We start from the raw sequence: 16,689 nt of genomic DNA, 5'->3' as shown, positions 1-16,689 counted from the left end.
ATATGATGGCTGGTGGCTTAGCACCTTCATCTGCCAGTTCCGTCAGGACCCGTGGATGTATCTCATCAGGTCTCATGGACTTGTGCACCTTCAAGTTCCTCAGGTGGTCTCGCACTTGATCTTCACCGACAGTGGGCAGTTCTTCATTTTCCCAATCCTTGCCTTTGCATCCTGCGTCATGGGCAGTGTGGCTGCAGTCCTTGCCAGTAAAGACTGAGGCAAAAAAATTGTTGAGGACCTCAGCTCTGTCTTTGTTCCGGGTAACCAGTTCTTGCGTTTCCTTCTGGAGAGGGCCCACATTTTCCGTAGTCTTTCTTTTCTCGTTGACATACTTAAAGAAGGAAATTTTTTTGTCTTACTGTCCCTGGCCAGATTTAGTTCTATATGGGCTTTAGCTTGTCTAACCCGATCCCTGGCTGCTCGAATGATTCCTCTGTATTCCTCCCAGGCTACCTGCCCTTGTTTCCACTCAGTTTCTTACTTATATCCAATTATAATAATCTACAAGAGGAGTGAAGAATTTTATATCAAATGACTCATTGTGTAGTAAAACTGAGATCATCACACAAATTATTTCCTGACAGTTTACAGAAACAGGGAGAACTTTCCCCTGTCTTGTACCAATATAACTCTGTTAGTAGGAGCACAGCAATTCATTCACTTGCTCACAGGAAACATAAAGGGGTGACAATATATTAATGTGTGTGTGATAGATGGATAGCTACGTGAGGAACTGAATCCTTCCAAACTACGGCTTTATAGAAACAATCTTTCAAAACAATATACTCTTTTAGATCACAGAGACAAAATATTGGCCCAAATTGGAAAGCAGACAGGGGATGAGGGAGAAGGGAAGAGAAGCTGAAATATAAAACCCTCCAAAAAATAAGCAGTGGTGCAAACCTGGTATTTACTTTAGTTATTACCTAAGAGTATACTGGAATGACAGAAAACAAGTAACTGCTTGCTAAAAGTCAATAATCTTCTCCTTTTATAACACATGTACATCACAGCAAATTTCTAGTCCATTTACTTTCTCCCTAAAACCTTTGAACTACATCTCCATATCTATAAATATATGGAGAATATATATATATATATATAATGAATACCTAAAAGGAGATTTTTTGCACATGAGATAGCGGAATACCAAGTACAGAACAAACATGAATTTTTCTTTTTTATCTGTTAAAAATTTACTGGCAGTTAAATTATAAATGAGCAATGAGGATGTCAGATCAAAACAGACATAATATATCTAAGATATGACAAAAAAGCCATTTGGCATGTGTTGTAGACATTGAAAGACGTGGACAGTTTCTTCATAGGAAATATTATAGGATTATATTTGGATTTGATTCTAGTAATTCACTGAATTCTTCAGAAAATACCTACATGCTGATGCAGAATTCTGTTCATCACTAAGCTCATGAAAAGAAAGCAGAGAGCCTGAAAGACTGACTGTAAGGGAGCAATGCTCTTTAAAAGACATGCGTTCTGAGCAGCTAGATAGCAGACCACAACAGCCTTTTCACATCTGAACCAGAAGACTAATACATCTGTGATTAATGGGTATTGGTACCCAAAATAAAGATCAGCGAATACACCGGAATAGTTAAGAAAATATTTCTAGAAAGTCAGATAAGAAGCTGGAAATAAAAAGACCACTTCTGCAGTCAAAGGAGAAGAAATTGTGTCTCTTATTTAAACTATTACAAGAAGCAAGTGCTTTACCCTTGTGAAGCCTAATTATGTGTATATATTATGTATATAAGTTATCCTATACAGGAATACAGGATATTGAAACTCAGTAGAAGGCCATTAGAAGAAGGCACTCAGAATGTGAAGGTCAAGGGGAGTGACAAGGATAAAGTTATTCTTGACAGTTATTGGACAGTTGCCTTGAGCCATTCAATAATTATCATTAGTCTACAACAAGGTTCCTGGATAAAGATGAAATATCCTCAATAATATTAGCTACAAGGATGTTATTTATCTATAATACTGTTATTATTTTTGAATTTAAGAGAAAATGAAGGTTACTCTGAATACTTGTCTGGAGAGCACTTTCTTTGCAGAAGTAAAGGTGAGTCAGACACCTTGTACCATAACAGCCTAAAAGTGCTCACTAAATACTTTGACCAGAGTTCCTCAGTCAAGCAAAGCCTGAAGCGGACTAATCCTAATTGCCAAATCTTTCTGCTCCTACTGGACTTCAATGGGAGCGGAGACAGGTCAGTAACCCGCACACTGCACTCACAGGGATTTGTTTCCAGCCAAACCCCACCTAACTTTGAGAACTAGGAGTCAGATGATTTCATCAGCAATGAGGCCTGACAACACTTAGACTGGATAAAATGGGTTAAATTTCTTTAAGTTGTTTGGGCTTCTGATGCCCTGTAATTACTGGGAGTGCTCTCTCAAATGGAAAATGTCCAGCAGCTATTAAATATAGCCTTATAACAAACTCAATTTAATTGTCTTGTGGATAGCATGAAATTGAATACACTAAGGTCATTAACCTCCAATACTCAAATTCCGTTTTTCTATAATTATGTTTTCTGATCACAGGAATCCTGCGTATCAGAGGCAACAATACACACATTACAATACTAAACAAAAGTGGAGGCCCCAGGGTCGGTTGACCTTCATATTTAACATTCATAGACAAAAATACTTTCTAAAGCAAGCAAGCATTTTTTGTTTTAGACTACTTCCGCTGCTGATAGACATAATTCTAAACTTAAGAATTATGCTATTTTCCTTCCTTTGGCATGTTTTGTCCTTAACTATGTAATAAAAATGCTAGTGCAATTCACATTGCATGGTAGATATTAGCTATTTTATTGCTTATGTAATGTTTGGAAATAAATATGTCCAAATTCAATTTATCCATCCTATATGTTGCAATCTCACAGGATTATAGGCCTTCATTTAAAATTCTGGATGTAGTTTATAGAGTAATAAATGCTTGAAAGCATTGTATTCTTCATGATCACACTTTCAGAACATGAGATATCAATTCTCACCATGGCTTCCAATGCATTTACATCTAACTACTTCTTTTGTAATCTTTCTTTACATTACAATCTCAGCACTCGTGGTATTTAGTGACTCCTTATAAACTGTAGTACTTACAGGCCATTTCAGAAGAAAACCCACTCCATGGAAACAACTTGTTTTCTACAAAATATTGTGAGAAATGTGTTGCTCTCCTTCATAATTTCATATTTTAAAAAATCATATTGTAATCCAGTTTTAGTAACAGCTATCCAATGTGATAGGAAAAAGAAATACTCCCAGAACAAATGGATGAAGATGAAATGAGAAGGACAAAAGGAAGAAAAGGCACAAATCACTGATTATCTTAGATGTCTGCATACTAAGGGAAATAACCAAGAGGTGGTAGAAATCTTAACGTATGATCAGGGGTGTGAAACAAATGGCAAAACAGAGACCCAATGGTATAACTCACTTAGTTGCCCTGCATTTAATTTAGTTTGTTTCAGGAAGATAGAAGACAGAAAAGATAGAAGGTGATGTTAGCTTGCACATGAAAGATTTGCTCTGAGCCTGGAATGTGGATTAACCCACTGAAAGTCTAAGAATGAACAGAAAAAAAGAATAGGGGATCTCTTCTGGAAAGCTTACTCATGAAACCAAATCAGCAAAATCAGATAAATCAAGATTTCTGTAGACCTTTTGCAAAATCATTCAAAACAAACTGAGTGGTGGGAACAAGGGATGTTAGTTGTCCAGGTATCTCTTGGGAAGGAACATGTTTTGTCTAGTAAGCTCTTGAAATGCACTGGTCAAAAAAAATACTCCTCTGTATTTGTTTCTAATAACAGGAAGCAGCTGCTTAGCAAGCAGCTGCTGGAGAAGACAACTGAAAAGCATCTTAGTCTTCACTAACTTCATAGCAGAATATAAAGGGAAAAAATGTCCCCATGAAGGCAGTCAAACACTGAAAGAGGATGCTCAGAGGCCACAAAATCTCCATTCTTGGAGACACTAAAAACTGGACAAGGCCATTAGCAACCTGATCTAAGTCAATGTTGCTTTGAACAAGGGTTTCAAGCAGGGAGAAATCTAAAAGTCCCATCCAAGCTATACTGTTTCTTTGATTCTGTGATCCTTTACAAAATGGCAGTGTTCTCAGTTCTCAAAAGGGAAAGAAGAACGAAATGTAAATATACACTGAAACTGAACCTCAGTAAACTTAAGAACCAAACCGATATATACCCAGCTCAAAATACTACCTCCATCAGTGGCTGAACTGTTAATTCAATTAACTATATTATTTTGGCATGAGAAGAAAGGAAGGTGGCTAATATAGCACCAATCTTTAAAAAAAGGGTTGAAGGGCATGCTCAACCTGCAGCAAAAACAATTCAGTTTAGGCATCAGGAGCAATATTTTAGCCATAAAGTTAGTGAATCAATAAAAAAGACCAAATAGATACATTATAGAAGCTCCAACATTGGAAACTGTTTAAGAATATGTTGGACAACTGTATAGTGACTAAGTAACATTCACTAACATGAGTTATACTGAACAACTCAAATGCTTCCTGTCTCACAGATGTCCACTTATCAGTATGACTAAAACTAAGACACTCTTACATTTTCTTTTGATCTGTACCTTCTGCTTTCCTTTACCAATCACCAAATCTCTCTCATCAGTATTCATATACAACATCTGATCCCTACTTTTGAGTTAGACTTCTCTCTAAAATCCTCACACCCACATTACATCTAAATCTCAGTCAAGTTAGAAAGCTCCATTCCACCTCTAAGATTCTGTACATGCTATCTAACCATAGGATCTGGATTTCATTACCTGTTATTCATAATATTACAACCTCCTTTCTATTGGTCCTGATCAGCGCAAGCTGGCTCTGCTCGTACATATCCAGAGAGCTGCTGAAAAAGTAATTTTCCAAGTCCATACCACAACAGCTGTCTCCTTGCATCCTTCCACTGCGTCCCCTCTTTTATTGCAAGAAATCAGAAAAGACTGGTATGCATTTTCAGGATCTGTACAGGCATCTCTACCCTACCAAACAAATCTTAGTGAGATGGTGATCTGCCAATGCTGAACTCATTCTAGTCTTACTAAACCAACAGGCAAGCAAGCAAACAGTAAAATAATTTGTGGTTCCTTCCCTGCTGTCCCTGACACTTTGGGCATCTGTTAACATTAACATCTGCATAGCTGCCTCGTTATTCTGCTCACATCTATCTTTGCTTAGGCACCCTTCACAGAATTGCAATGTTAGTTAAATTGCTGGTATGCTAACCCAATGGGCTATCAGACTGACTGAAAACAGCTCTCCTCTCTTTTCAGTCTTCATTTACATCCATTTCATAATAAGCTGATTTGTATTTCATTTGTGGGATAAAAGTACATCTTTTTCTTTTCTGTGTGCACAGTACGTAACAAAATGGGTCCCAGAGCATAACAGCATTCTCACCACTACAGCTTGGCTTCTCGAAGGTATTTATGTCTGAGGATCTCAATCTGAAAATCTATAGTTCCTTTACTTAGTGTTTAATGTTACACAACAAATATAAGGCCAGCTATTTCCTAAATGCTCCTTTGTATCTGGGGAAGCTGCTGACTGTCCATCTCCCCTCTGCAAATAATTACACTCTGCTGTACAAGCTATGGTTTTAAACAAAGGTAATTCAATGTTTCTTTAAGCTTAGGTATTGTAGCTTACTGGTGAATACGCATTCCTTATGCTATTTGAAGCCTCTTTTGTAAGAACATGTAAGAAGCCTCTTAATGTAAGAACATTAAAGGCAAGTGTAGATAAACAAGACATCTGTGTGGCTGAACCACTGGAGCACAGTAAAGCCCAAAATAAAGCATTTCTTGAGGCACATGGCAAAGTGCTCAGTATGTCTTCCTTCAAAGAGTAGGGGTACAGTTCTGCTCTTAGGTACAGCCTGGTAGATTTCATCTGCCTGCAGATGCAATTGCCTCCTAATCACGATGAAGAAAGAATATTGTAAGAATGATCACTTCCCTCTCTCTCTCTGCAAGCAGAAAAAGCAACATATGAATGGTGATCCTGAAATCAAGCACAGCATTGTTTTCATTTCATTATTGCTTGAACCAAGATTAAAAACTCTGTTTCACACTGACCTTATTTTTTTAACAGGGCTATTTTTGTGATATCAACCCTTTCTTTAACCTGCACTATCTTTGTGAAGTCTATCAAGACTAATTTTATTCTGTTCGATTCTTGTGATCTTTTAAAATAAATAGACCAGATGACAATCTGGGACAGAAAAGCACTTAGGTGTATACCAATGATTGAAAAAGGATTCTTCACAGATACAGAGATCTGAGCTATCATACACCAGTCACGGGTCAAGGCCTCACTTTTGTAATTCCACAGGGATGCTGAACAAACTTTGCATTAACAGCACTTGCCTTACTGGAAAGGCACTGAAAAGGGTTTTGTTTCTCTTTTCTATGCTGTGTGTGAATGTTAAATTGCAGCTCTCTCCCTAAGTCAAACTATTTTTAAGAAAACTGAGGGCACTGCAATCAAATGGCTGCCAGTCCATCTAATGTATACCATTATTGAAATAGACTCAGCATTTCAAAATATTGTAAAATTGATATTTCTTTTTTTTATAATTAAAAAAGTACTTTATTAAAATACTTGATCCCTGTGTATCAAGGGGACATATATACACAGTAGCATTTTTGATATTTAGCAAATATTATTTAAAGTATTAAATTAGACTGTTTATTTCAACTAAAATACTGTGTAGTGAAACATCACAGCTATCATGTCAAAACACAGGGCTTCAGTACATGCAGAATAAAAATTAAAGGATGTGCAAAAAATTATTCTGTGTGATGGAAAGCATAAGATTTTTTCTTTTGGTAAACTTTATCTGCCATTCACATCTTTCTCATTATACAATGCTGTGGGAGACCTCGGCTGGTCCGAGGAAACAAAATACAAGTTTAACACTGACCCTGAACAGATACCCGTGTACCCTTGAGGAGACAGAAGAATCCTGAGAAGATCCGAGCAAACAAGAGAAGGGGTGGCAAACATCCTGGCTTTTCCCAGAGCATGACCCGTGCGTGATCAACAATTGTATTGGCTGAATGGTGTGTGATGTGAGAGTGGATTGGGCAAAAGTAGAATGTTAGAATATATGCACAGATAAGCAACCAGCTAAGAGGATATAAAAGAGCACTGCTCGTAAAATAAAGGAGAACGACTGCTGTAACTGGATATTGAGTGTCGTGTCCGTCTCTACAACGACACAATGCCACATTAGGAGGGAAGTATTCAGACTGAAGCTGTCTCATTGTAAAAGAGGAGCAAATATTCTCCAGAAGTCTTACAACACCTTCTGATAAACAGCACTACAAGTTTGATACTCTGCATGCCCTCAAAATTCACTTTTCTTCTCCGTTTGAAGACACCACCAGCAAAGATCATTGCACCTTAGACAGTGCAGAGGGCTAAAGAACAGTTCATAGGGAACAGTTCCATAGTTCATTTTTGTCTTTAAACAAATCTGCTTTTAATTTTATGTTCTCCATGGTTGTATGCCATTCCAGGAGGTGACTGCTGCCTAAAATATTTGGGTTCTTCTTTACTGGCATTAAAAATCTAAGTAAAATTAGACCTTTTTCTTCCAAGGGTTGTATGCATATGTTTCATTTTACACACTACAGACAGTCTCTATGTCAACTATTCCTGTCCCCTGGGCAGTTACGTACCTGTATAACCCTGAAGTATAACAGTGCCCTTGTACCTTCTGTTAAATGCTTGCTATTAAATGTCTCGATTGAGTAGAAAAGCTAGAAGCTTCCTGTATGTGGCTGAACTCTTCTTCTTTTCATGCAGTTAAAATACATGGGAATAAAGTACCTTGATAATCAGTCCCAGAGATTGCTTTTGTTGCATACAGATGGGGAGGAACAGCTTCCAAAAAGGATAAAGTCAGCAGAGGAAGAGCACAACTGTCAAAACTCTAACATGGTTAACCGGAGATACAAATTTGAATCTATGGAAGTACTTGACAATATTCCTTTAAGTAATACCAGAAAGGTTTGAAAATCACACTGTCCTTGACTGTGGTCAAACACAATTAATTTTAAATTTGAAAAGAAGAAAGATGCCCAAAAATATGACTTTTTTTTTTTTTTTTTGCTGGCACTTGGTTATGTAGGGCTATCATTAATTTTTAAAGTCTATGCAAATCAGGAAACTTCATTCTTATCTACATCAATGAAGAAAAGCTCTCGGTATTCAACCAATTTTAGGACTTTGAGCCGTTCTTCTTAACCAATGTAGTGACACAGTTATTTGGTGTCAATTAGCCTATGCAGTTAAGTTAAGCTGTTTTCTCAGTAGGGGACATTGTCACAAACTACTGCATAGTGGGGCTGCTGACATGGTCTTCCATGGGTTGAAATGATGGTCTATATCCTCACCTGCCTCCAAGTCCTTGACACCCTAGAAATCAGTAGGACAGGTATGCACATGAGAATCTCACTCCTTAGACACCTGCACTTGAAACCTTTGGAAGTATAAAGAGTTTTAAAGAAACTGTTTGTCGGCTGGTTCATCTGCCCCATAGAAAAGCAGCAGCATGACAGCTTCTCTTTCTTGCCAGTGCCTTCAAATAACGTTTTTTTTTAAGCTCTTTTCATCTGTGTGTACCTATTCTAGGGCTGATATAACTTGTAGCTGTTTAACTCATTGCAGTTCATTATTTCTCGTATGATCAGTGATTGTTCATATGTCCTATCCCAGGTGGATTTGATTCAAAACTCAGAAATATCTGGAGAAATTCATAACCAACTGCTATCCAAATTATCAAATAGCCTTTCGATGCTACCTAGAAAACATAGAAACTCCAGATTCCAATTTAGTGGAAACTTTGGGAATAAACAGGAGTTGATATGGGTCCAAAAGCAGAAGTTCAAATAATATATCTCTATTCAATTAATATATTTCTATTAATATATGATGGGAAACAGAGTAATTGAACTATTTTGTTTTCATTGTGCAGTTATTAATACCAGAAAACAAGCCAGCAGATTCTTTTTCTGATTCACTGGACAACTAAATTCATTGCCATTCCTGGCACAAAGCAAAACAAAAAAGTACTTGATAGATTTTCCCTCAGTAGAATTAAGGTATGCAATCATATGTTACTTTTACAGGACTCTGTGGTCAGCATACATAAAAGTAAATGAGCTACTCAGTAAGATGGAAGCCTCCAGGTATCATTTCATAACTTTTTCACTCAGAAATCAGACGAGTGTTTTGTAAAGCCAAGATCACTCACTCACTCACTCACTTACTCACTCTTTTTTTCCCCGACATTACTGTTCCTCTTCTTGCCACTATCCGTCAAACACTTTGGCCAAACCCCCAACTTAAACTGAGACATAGCTGGATCTAAGTCAGTGAAATAATGACATTTTACATCAGCTAGAAATCCCTTTATAGAAATCAATCTGGCACTATGATGTAGCAATGTTTGCCATCAGAAGGAGCAAAATAAATCGTATGAAATATACAGCTGTTACGTTATCTAATGACAAGATATATTTATAGCTACTTGGCATAGTAACTAAGCTGATAAATTTAATTTTGCTTTGTAGAAGTAACTTCATTATTCAAATGCATTTCATAGCCTGTTGGCCTTCAGAAATTTCTTCATTTTCCTGTCTTTTGATCAGTACCAGGCAAAAGAAAGATGGAACCAATCCAGCTACACTGGATGGAACCAGTGCACCTGAGAAGTTGAAGGCTTGGCCACCGAAATGCAGAGCTTGGTTCTGATGAAAATGTGCAATGTAGCAAATTCTTCTTCAATCAGCTCTGCCCCTTGCACTTGCTTTTGTGGTCTGTCAGGTACATTCTTCTGGGTTTCTGAAACTGCATGCTCATCTACATCCTCCTTTATCTCGTTTATATTATCCTTTTCTCCTTTCATGCCATTCTGTCCCCTGCCTTCATTTAGTTCTAACTTCCATGCTCACGCCACCTCCCCAGCCCCCTCCCCCTTTTCAAGATCCACTGTCCATGCAGAGAATAACAAAACAAGTCAAGATCAAGAATTTACAATCATGTAACCTGACACTAAGATTAAAAAAAAAAAAAATCCTAGGCATTACAGAGCAGTCCTTTAATCTTGCCGAAAATTTTTGGTTGAAAGAAATTAAGTTATTAAAAGAAATCTAGTGCTGACTGAAAAATTTCAAGTGATGCAGAATTTGCCATCTTAGGGAACACAGTTCTGATGTATTTATGTTCCTGCTTGCAGGAACAGGGTCCAAGTTTATCATTAGTCACTCTAAAAGAGATTTATGCGCATATATGCTCAAGATGATGAAAAAGAAAGATATACTCACAAGTCGGGACTTTGGCAAACACAAAAAAACCTGACGTATGAAATTTGCAAAAGCTCCTTTTGGAATGCTTAAAATAACTGGTGCAAAGTCTCCTTTGCAGAACATCCCTTTTTTTTCTGAGCTTATTCAGGGAGATAATAAAACTCCAGAAGATGTTTTTGGGTTCAAACCAAACCTTGTACTGTCAAGTTAAAGAAGCTGCATTAACACAGGATTACACTTTCATTAGAAAATTTATGATGTGAACTGTGTAATTGAAATAATCCTACTTTTTGAAGATTTTTATAGGAGAGAATTTTTACTTCTGTTTTCAAAGAAAACCTGTTCTTTTTGTTTACATCTTTTACTGTATTCAGTGATAGTTTCTAGTGGTTCTCGATATTTTTGCAAAAAGTTCTAGAGTTCTTCACAAATAGCTTTTATTTTTTTAATCTGCTTTGTTATGAAATATACATTTGTTTGCAAAATAAGTCCGTATTTTAGTGGAACATTTAGGAGTCACTTCTTTAAGATTCAACCTTTCTTTTTGGATGTAATCTGTATGGCTGTATGAATAGTGGGTTTAGAAATGTGATGCAGCACAACATTTTTCCACAAACATAATTTTTTTTGAGTCAAAATATGACTAAGTAAAATGGACACTCAGCTATGCTTTTCCTCTTAATTCAAGTATTTTAACACAGTTTTTCTTGAAAGAAGTGGATAAATAAAAGTATGTGCTTTCCTAAAGAATTTTGAAATTTGATGAAAATGATGCCATGTGTGACACTATACTTTCATTTTCATCCCTCCCCCAGAATATGTAGAAGAGATATTTACATCCAGACTATGCTTTTCCTCTGGAAAAGTGGAAACATAAACAGTAGAAAGTCCTTTCCTGTCACAGCCATCTTCCAAGGTGAGATGTCATTTCTGGTACTGTTTGGGTTTGGTTCTCTCCTCACAGATTTCAGGCTAATTTGGATCTGCATGAATTACTCCTGCATGAAGAAGACAGGAAGGCCTAAAGAGTGAAGGCTGTGGATTGCCAGCACTGCTAACTGTACCAGCTTTGCAGAAAAGACATGGATGAGTGATTCTTACCTATGTGCATACACAGATGCTTCAGTAATGTTTGTACTAGATACAAATGGAGAAAAACAAGAGCTGTTGAAACTACATCTGAAGTGGATGTATTTTATCTCAGGACCAAAAGCAGCTCAAATCCAAATATTACATAATCTCATAATTCTTTATAACTTTCTTATCCAATATATTCTGCCACCCAGGAAAGACATGTGTCAGCAAACATCACTTAACTGCATTTAAAATTTCACCATCTTCCTAAAATCTTCCAAATTTATTCAATTTTTCAATTTCAAATCTATTTAATATGTATTACTTTAAAATTATTAGCTAAAGCATTATAGCAAAGTAAAGCAAGAGTGACTGAAGAGAAAGAATAAAAGAAAACCAAGTAGCACACACAAAAAAAATTTCTTTCATCAAAAGCACACAGTATTTACAACAGACATTAGTGAATAGTTAAAAGGTAAAGTTCTGCAGTCTGAGTAGTGTAAATTATCACGTAGACTTTCAAGATACAAAAATAAAGAATAGTCTGCTCAGTGGTGGTGTTATATCTCTAGAAAGAAATCATGTATTAAGAAAAATAATTCTTCAGGGCACTTAATATCTTCCCCTTTCGTTTCTCCTTTACACTTTTAGTTAATTTCCTACTCTATTCTGCCAATACTACTGCTTACTATTCAGCTTCACAAGCCAGACTGGATGATTTAAGGCATAACAATAATATTTCTCATTTTCTACCCAGCCTAACAAATGCAAAGATTCTTTAAGATAAAGAAATATGGGTACACTGACTCAAAGAGAGTTTAAGACCAATTCAGTATTGTTCTAAGAAATCTGATGAAAAAGTAAGTTACACTTCTAAGTCACCTAGAAGCTTTTTTAATATTTTATCTGGTGTTTATTTAAAATATCACAACTCAAGTGAAAAGCAAGGCTTTGCTTCATTATGCTGTGGCCTGGAGCGCATCTCTGAATGAATCAGCTCCAAGCTGTAATAGGAAAATGTGTTTTTGAGAAGAGCAAGCACACAGCTGCTTAACCATATGGAAGTGTAGCTGCATGAAGCTCTGTTAATATCCACTTCTCACTCCTGACTTACATCCAAACGTGTTGCCCCAGGGCAGGCTCCTACTTCCACCTTCAGTCCCCTGCAGCCTCCTACTCTTACTATCCTTTTGTCCTCTTGTAATACCTCAGCTGTTCTGAGAGCTCTAGCAGGTCACCCAGCCACATGAACTTGAACAAGCATCCTGCCAAATATACCAAGTCATGCACAGCTTATTTTATATTAACATTAGATGTCTCTGGTAACCAAATATACATGCATCACTTACTGGAAAAATCAATCAAAAAATTTCACGTCCTTTCCACACAGCTGGAATCCCACAAAGTGATGATATTGGTTTGCAGGGGTGTTATGGTTTGAGAAACACACAACAATTTATTGTCGTTTAGCCAGTTTTCTATCCCCCCCACACGTGGGAAGGGGTATCGGGAAAGAACAAAGAAACCTGAGGGTTGAAATATAAAGAGATTTAATAGAATAATACTAAATAATTAACATTAATAATACTAAAGAACCAATATTGATCCCCATACCAGTATAAAATATATGAGCATTATGCTCAGCCAATTCTATCAGGAGGAAGCTGTGCACCCCCAGCAGTGGACGGCAAATGTCGGACGCTGTGAGCACTATGGCTTCGGGAGGAAGGGAAGGCCTCAGGGGTCCGACACTGGGGCAAGAAGTTCTCAGGATCGCAGCCATCAAGGAAGAGAGAGAATTCCTCAGCAAACTTTCTAATTTCTATAGAAAGTGATGTTTATGGTATGAAATGATCCTGTTGGGCAGCTTGGGTCAGGTGCCTGGGTCTTGCTCCTCCCTGTCCCCACACCCGGCTAACTCGAAAACATTGAGACCTTGAAACCCACATACCATAGCTGGCTATAAAGTAAATATTTTCACAAATTCAGTTGCTAGAGCCTTCTAAAAGTGCAGTTTTCCCTAGCATTAGAAGAGATCTTACTGAAAAGTAAAATTATGGAAAGAGAAATTAATCCTGTGTCGCTCAAACCAGGACAAGGAGATATATACTGCTTTTTCAGTCACTTGCTATGTGTAGGTTTATAGCTTAATATGATTTGATCCTCTTCATTCTTAAGTTTTCTGTAGCAAAACTACAGGAAGATAGATGGGCCCCAATGTACAGAATTCTATGCTTTCAAAAACTAGACCATAAATTATGCATATAACAGCTAATGAAGAGCAAACCTATAAAGGAGTTAAACAGCTAGATTAATATCAGAAGCATGAACATGTCTAAACCAATTATCTTTACCTGATAAACTTACTGATAGGTTTCAAGTTAACAAAGAAACAATTTGTACCACACACAAGGGCCAATTACTTTCTCTGTTGAATTTGTCATGGATTCCCCATTTATTAGCAAAGAATTGGAGAGGGGAACTTTTTAGCACAGACCTGATTGCTTACTATACCCATTTTTCAGCATTTTGTTTTAAATGACTGACAAAAGAAGACTCCAATTCTTCTCCCACGATGACAATAGAAACATACTAAAGGAGTGCAAGATACTCAAACATTTAGCATATGAAAATTTCCCTAAGGTGTTACTACGTAAACAGGTAGCTCCTTGAACCTCATCAAAATTCACATGACTGCACTGAAATACAAAATCAGAACCCACTACCACACACATAATCTCCACCCAACCATCATCAAAGAAAATGCATGCTCAATTCTGTTGCTTATTCCCTGTGGGCTTCAGGCACTGCATCCCATCTGTGTTCCCATCATTTCTCTGTGAGCTGTGTTCTTAGGCTGGTATTCTGCTTCCACACCCTTCTGAAAGCGCCTGGTGCCTAAGGAGAAACTTCATATGGAACATACAATTGCCTATGCTCAGAAAAACAAACCAGGCCATTTAAACACCATTCTATGTTGCAGTCTGACCAAAGACATGTTGGCCTTTGAAAAGATGAATCCAGACACTGCAGCATCTTCTCCAGGGTACCCAGTCACTCTGCATTAATACCGTGCCTTAAACTGCAACACAAGGAGGGCAGTCACAGCCTCATTTCCTTAGTGCATCCTGCAGAGAACATGGCTAAGGATCCTGGAACACAGATCCCAAAAGGCATTGCCACTTTGCCAACGGAAGGAATTTGGAGATTTGTTTCTGAAACCAAGCACTTGAGTTTGCTGTTTACTAGATATGAATACCCACCTCAGTGCTCCTGATGCACTGAGGAAGAACTGTCATGACACCCCAAAGCAAAGGTACGTCACTTGTGCCCAGTTCATTTGCAAGCTATTCAGGTATTGTGGGGAAAAAGAGAAGCTCATTGCTACCTAAGTTCCTGACACAAATTGGCCCTCAACCCAGAAACTACAATTAGTTTCTTCCATCATCTGTGTAGACAATATAAGTGCAGCAGGAAGAATATGGGTTGCCCTTACTCTCAATTTCTCTTCCATGCAGATTAATTTTCAAAGAAAACTCTGAATGTTTCAAGTTTTTTCTTCAGCAGGTGCATGAGAATAAAGTGACAGGCTTTAGGGAGGATGGGGAAAATAATATTTTGAATGTTTCCTTTACTGTTAGGTATCAGTAGTGTTTATACTAACATATCACCTAATCTAAAGTCATGTCAATGGAAAGGCTTCACCAGAGACTGCAACAAATTGTTTACTCAACAAAGGTCATTCAATTGGTGCTGTTCATCATTTAGTTCCATTGTGAACATAAGCCCAGTTCTGACATTTAACAATTTAAAGCTAGATAGGGTTACTGTTTCCAAGACTAGTCTCATTGCCAGACAGAATTCTAGTAAAATTGTTTTGAAGATGCAGTGTGAAATGTTTCTTCTGATTTAAAGGCAGTATGTTTTTAGGCATGTTTGAGCCATGCATTTAGTGGCTTTATTTACCTTGTTTAAGAATAAAGTGACAATTTGCTGTTTATAAATACATTGAAAAGGTGTTTTATAGCATATTTTCCCTCTTAAGTCAATATAAAAGGTCTTTAAAAACCAAGTAGAAAAATGCAGAAAAGACTTTGCCTGCTTTGTTTTTGTTAGAAACTGCTCTGGGGAGTTAGGTCTGTCTTCTCATTGCAGCTTGCTCTCTTTGTGCAGAGCAGAAGCTTTATAAAAGAAGTTTAGCCCTTGTGACTGCAAAGACAGCTCTCTAATGTACTTGAGATACCAGCAGGTATTAAAGATTGTAGCTCACAACAAGCACTTTGCATTGTCTTTTCCCAGTGATTTGTAGCACCTGTGCTCTGCTTCCTACCACAAAGAAGATAATAAGAGAGACTGCAGTCTTCCCGTTGCCAGAAGATACTTTCATCTATGTTGACCCCAAACCAAAAAGATATGTCTTTATCTTTTTCCCCTTCCTTTACCATACGTGATGTCTCCTCACATAGCACAGTTGCAGGTTTTCTTTAAAAAGAAAAAAAAAAAAAGAGGCAGAAGACTGAACTAGGAGCCACGGGGATGAAGTGCAGACAGCAGTCAGATTTGTGGAGCAGAGCAATACCTAAAGGAATGCAGAGAAATGTCTGGCTGTTGCAACTTGTACTTGAGTAGCAGCAGTGAAGAGGCCCTGGTTGTAGCTATCTGGTTATCTTCCTGTTCCTTTAGCATGCACTGAAAGATGATGAAACATGGAGTGGAATGGGAATGAAGCCTGAGAGAGAGAAAAAATGAGTTTGTGGAAGGAAAAGGACAGCACGGCAAACAACTTTTCAGAAATGAAGTAACAATTATGCAGTATGTCTCTTCTTTTGAGGTCTTCAAGACATTTTCAGTAATGTCTACTTGTAATATCTTATGCTGTTGTGAAATGCCTCTATGTGCACTGCAGAGAACCTGTGGCTCCCGGTACAGAGCACATACAAATAGAATCGCTATGTAAAAATGGAGTTGCCATGTTTCCAAGACACAAGTACTATGGACACACTGCAGCCTGTAGAGCATGCTCTGTAAATCCAGTATATATCATATGGATTGGATCCACTGCACTTGAGCAGAAAGAATCATAGAATCATAGAATAATTTAGGTAGGAAAAAACCCTTAAGATCATCAAGTCCAACCGTAAAACTAACACTGTCAAGTCCACCACTAAACCATGTCCCTAAGTGCCACGTCTACACATCTTTTAAATCCCTCCAGACGTAGTG

The sequence above is a fragment of the Charadrius vociferus genome, unplaced genomic scaffold, assembly GCF_000708025.1.
Source record: "Charadrius vociferus isolate BGI_N301 unplaced genomic scaffold, ASM70802v2 scaffold51, whole genome shotgun sequence".
Taxonomy (NCBI): domain Eukaryota; kingdom Metazoa; phylum Chordata; class Aves; order Charadriiformes; family Charadriidae; genus Charadrius; species Charadrius vociferus.
The sequence above is the reverse complement of the archived record's forward strand: the minus strand, read 5'-3'. Positions refer to the sequence as shown.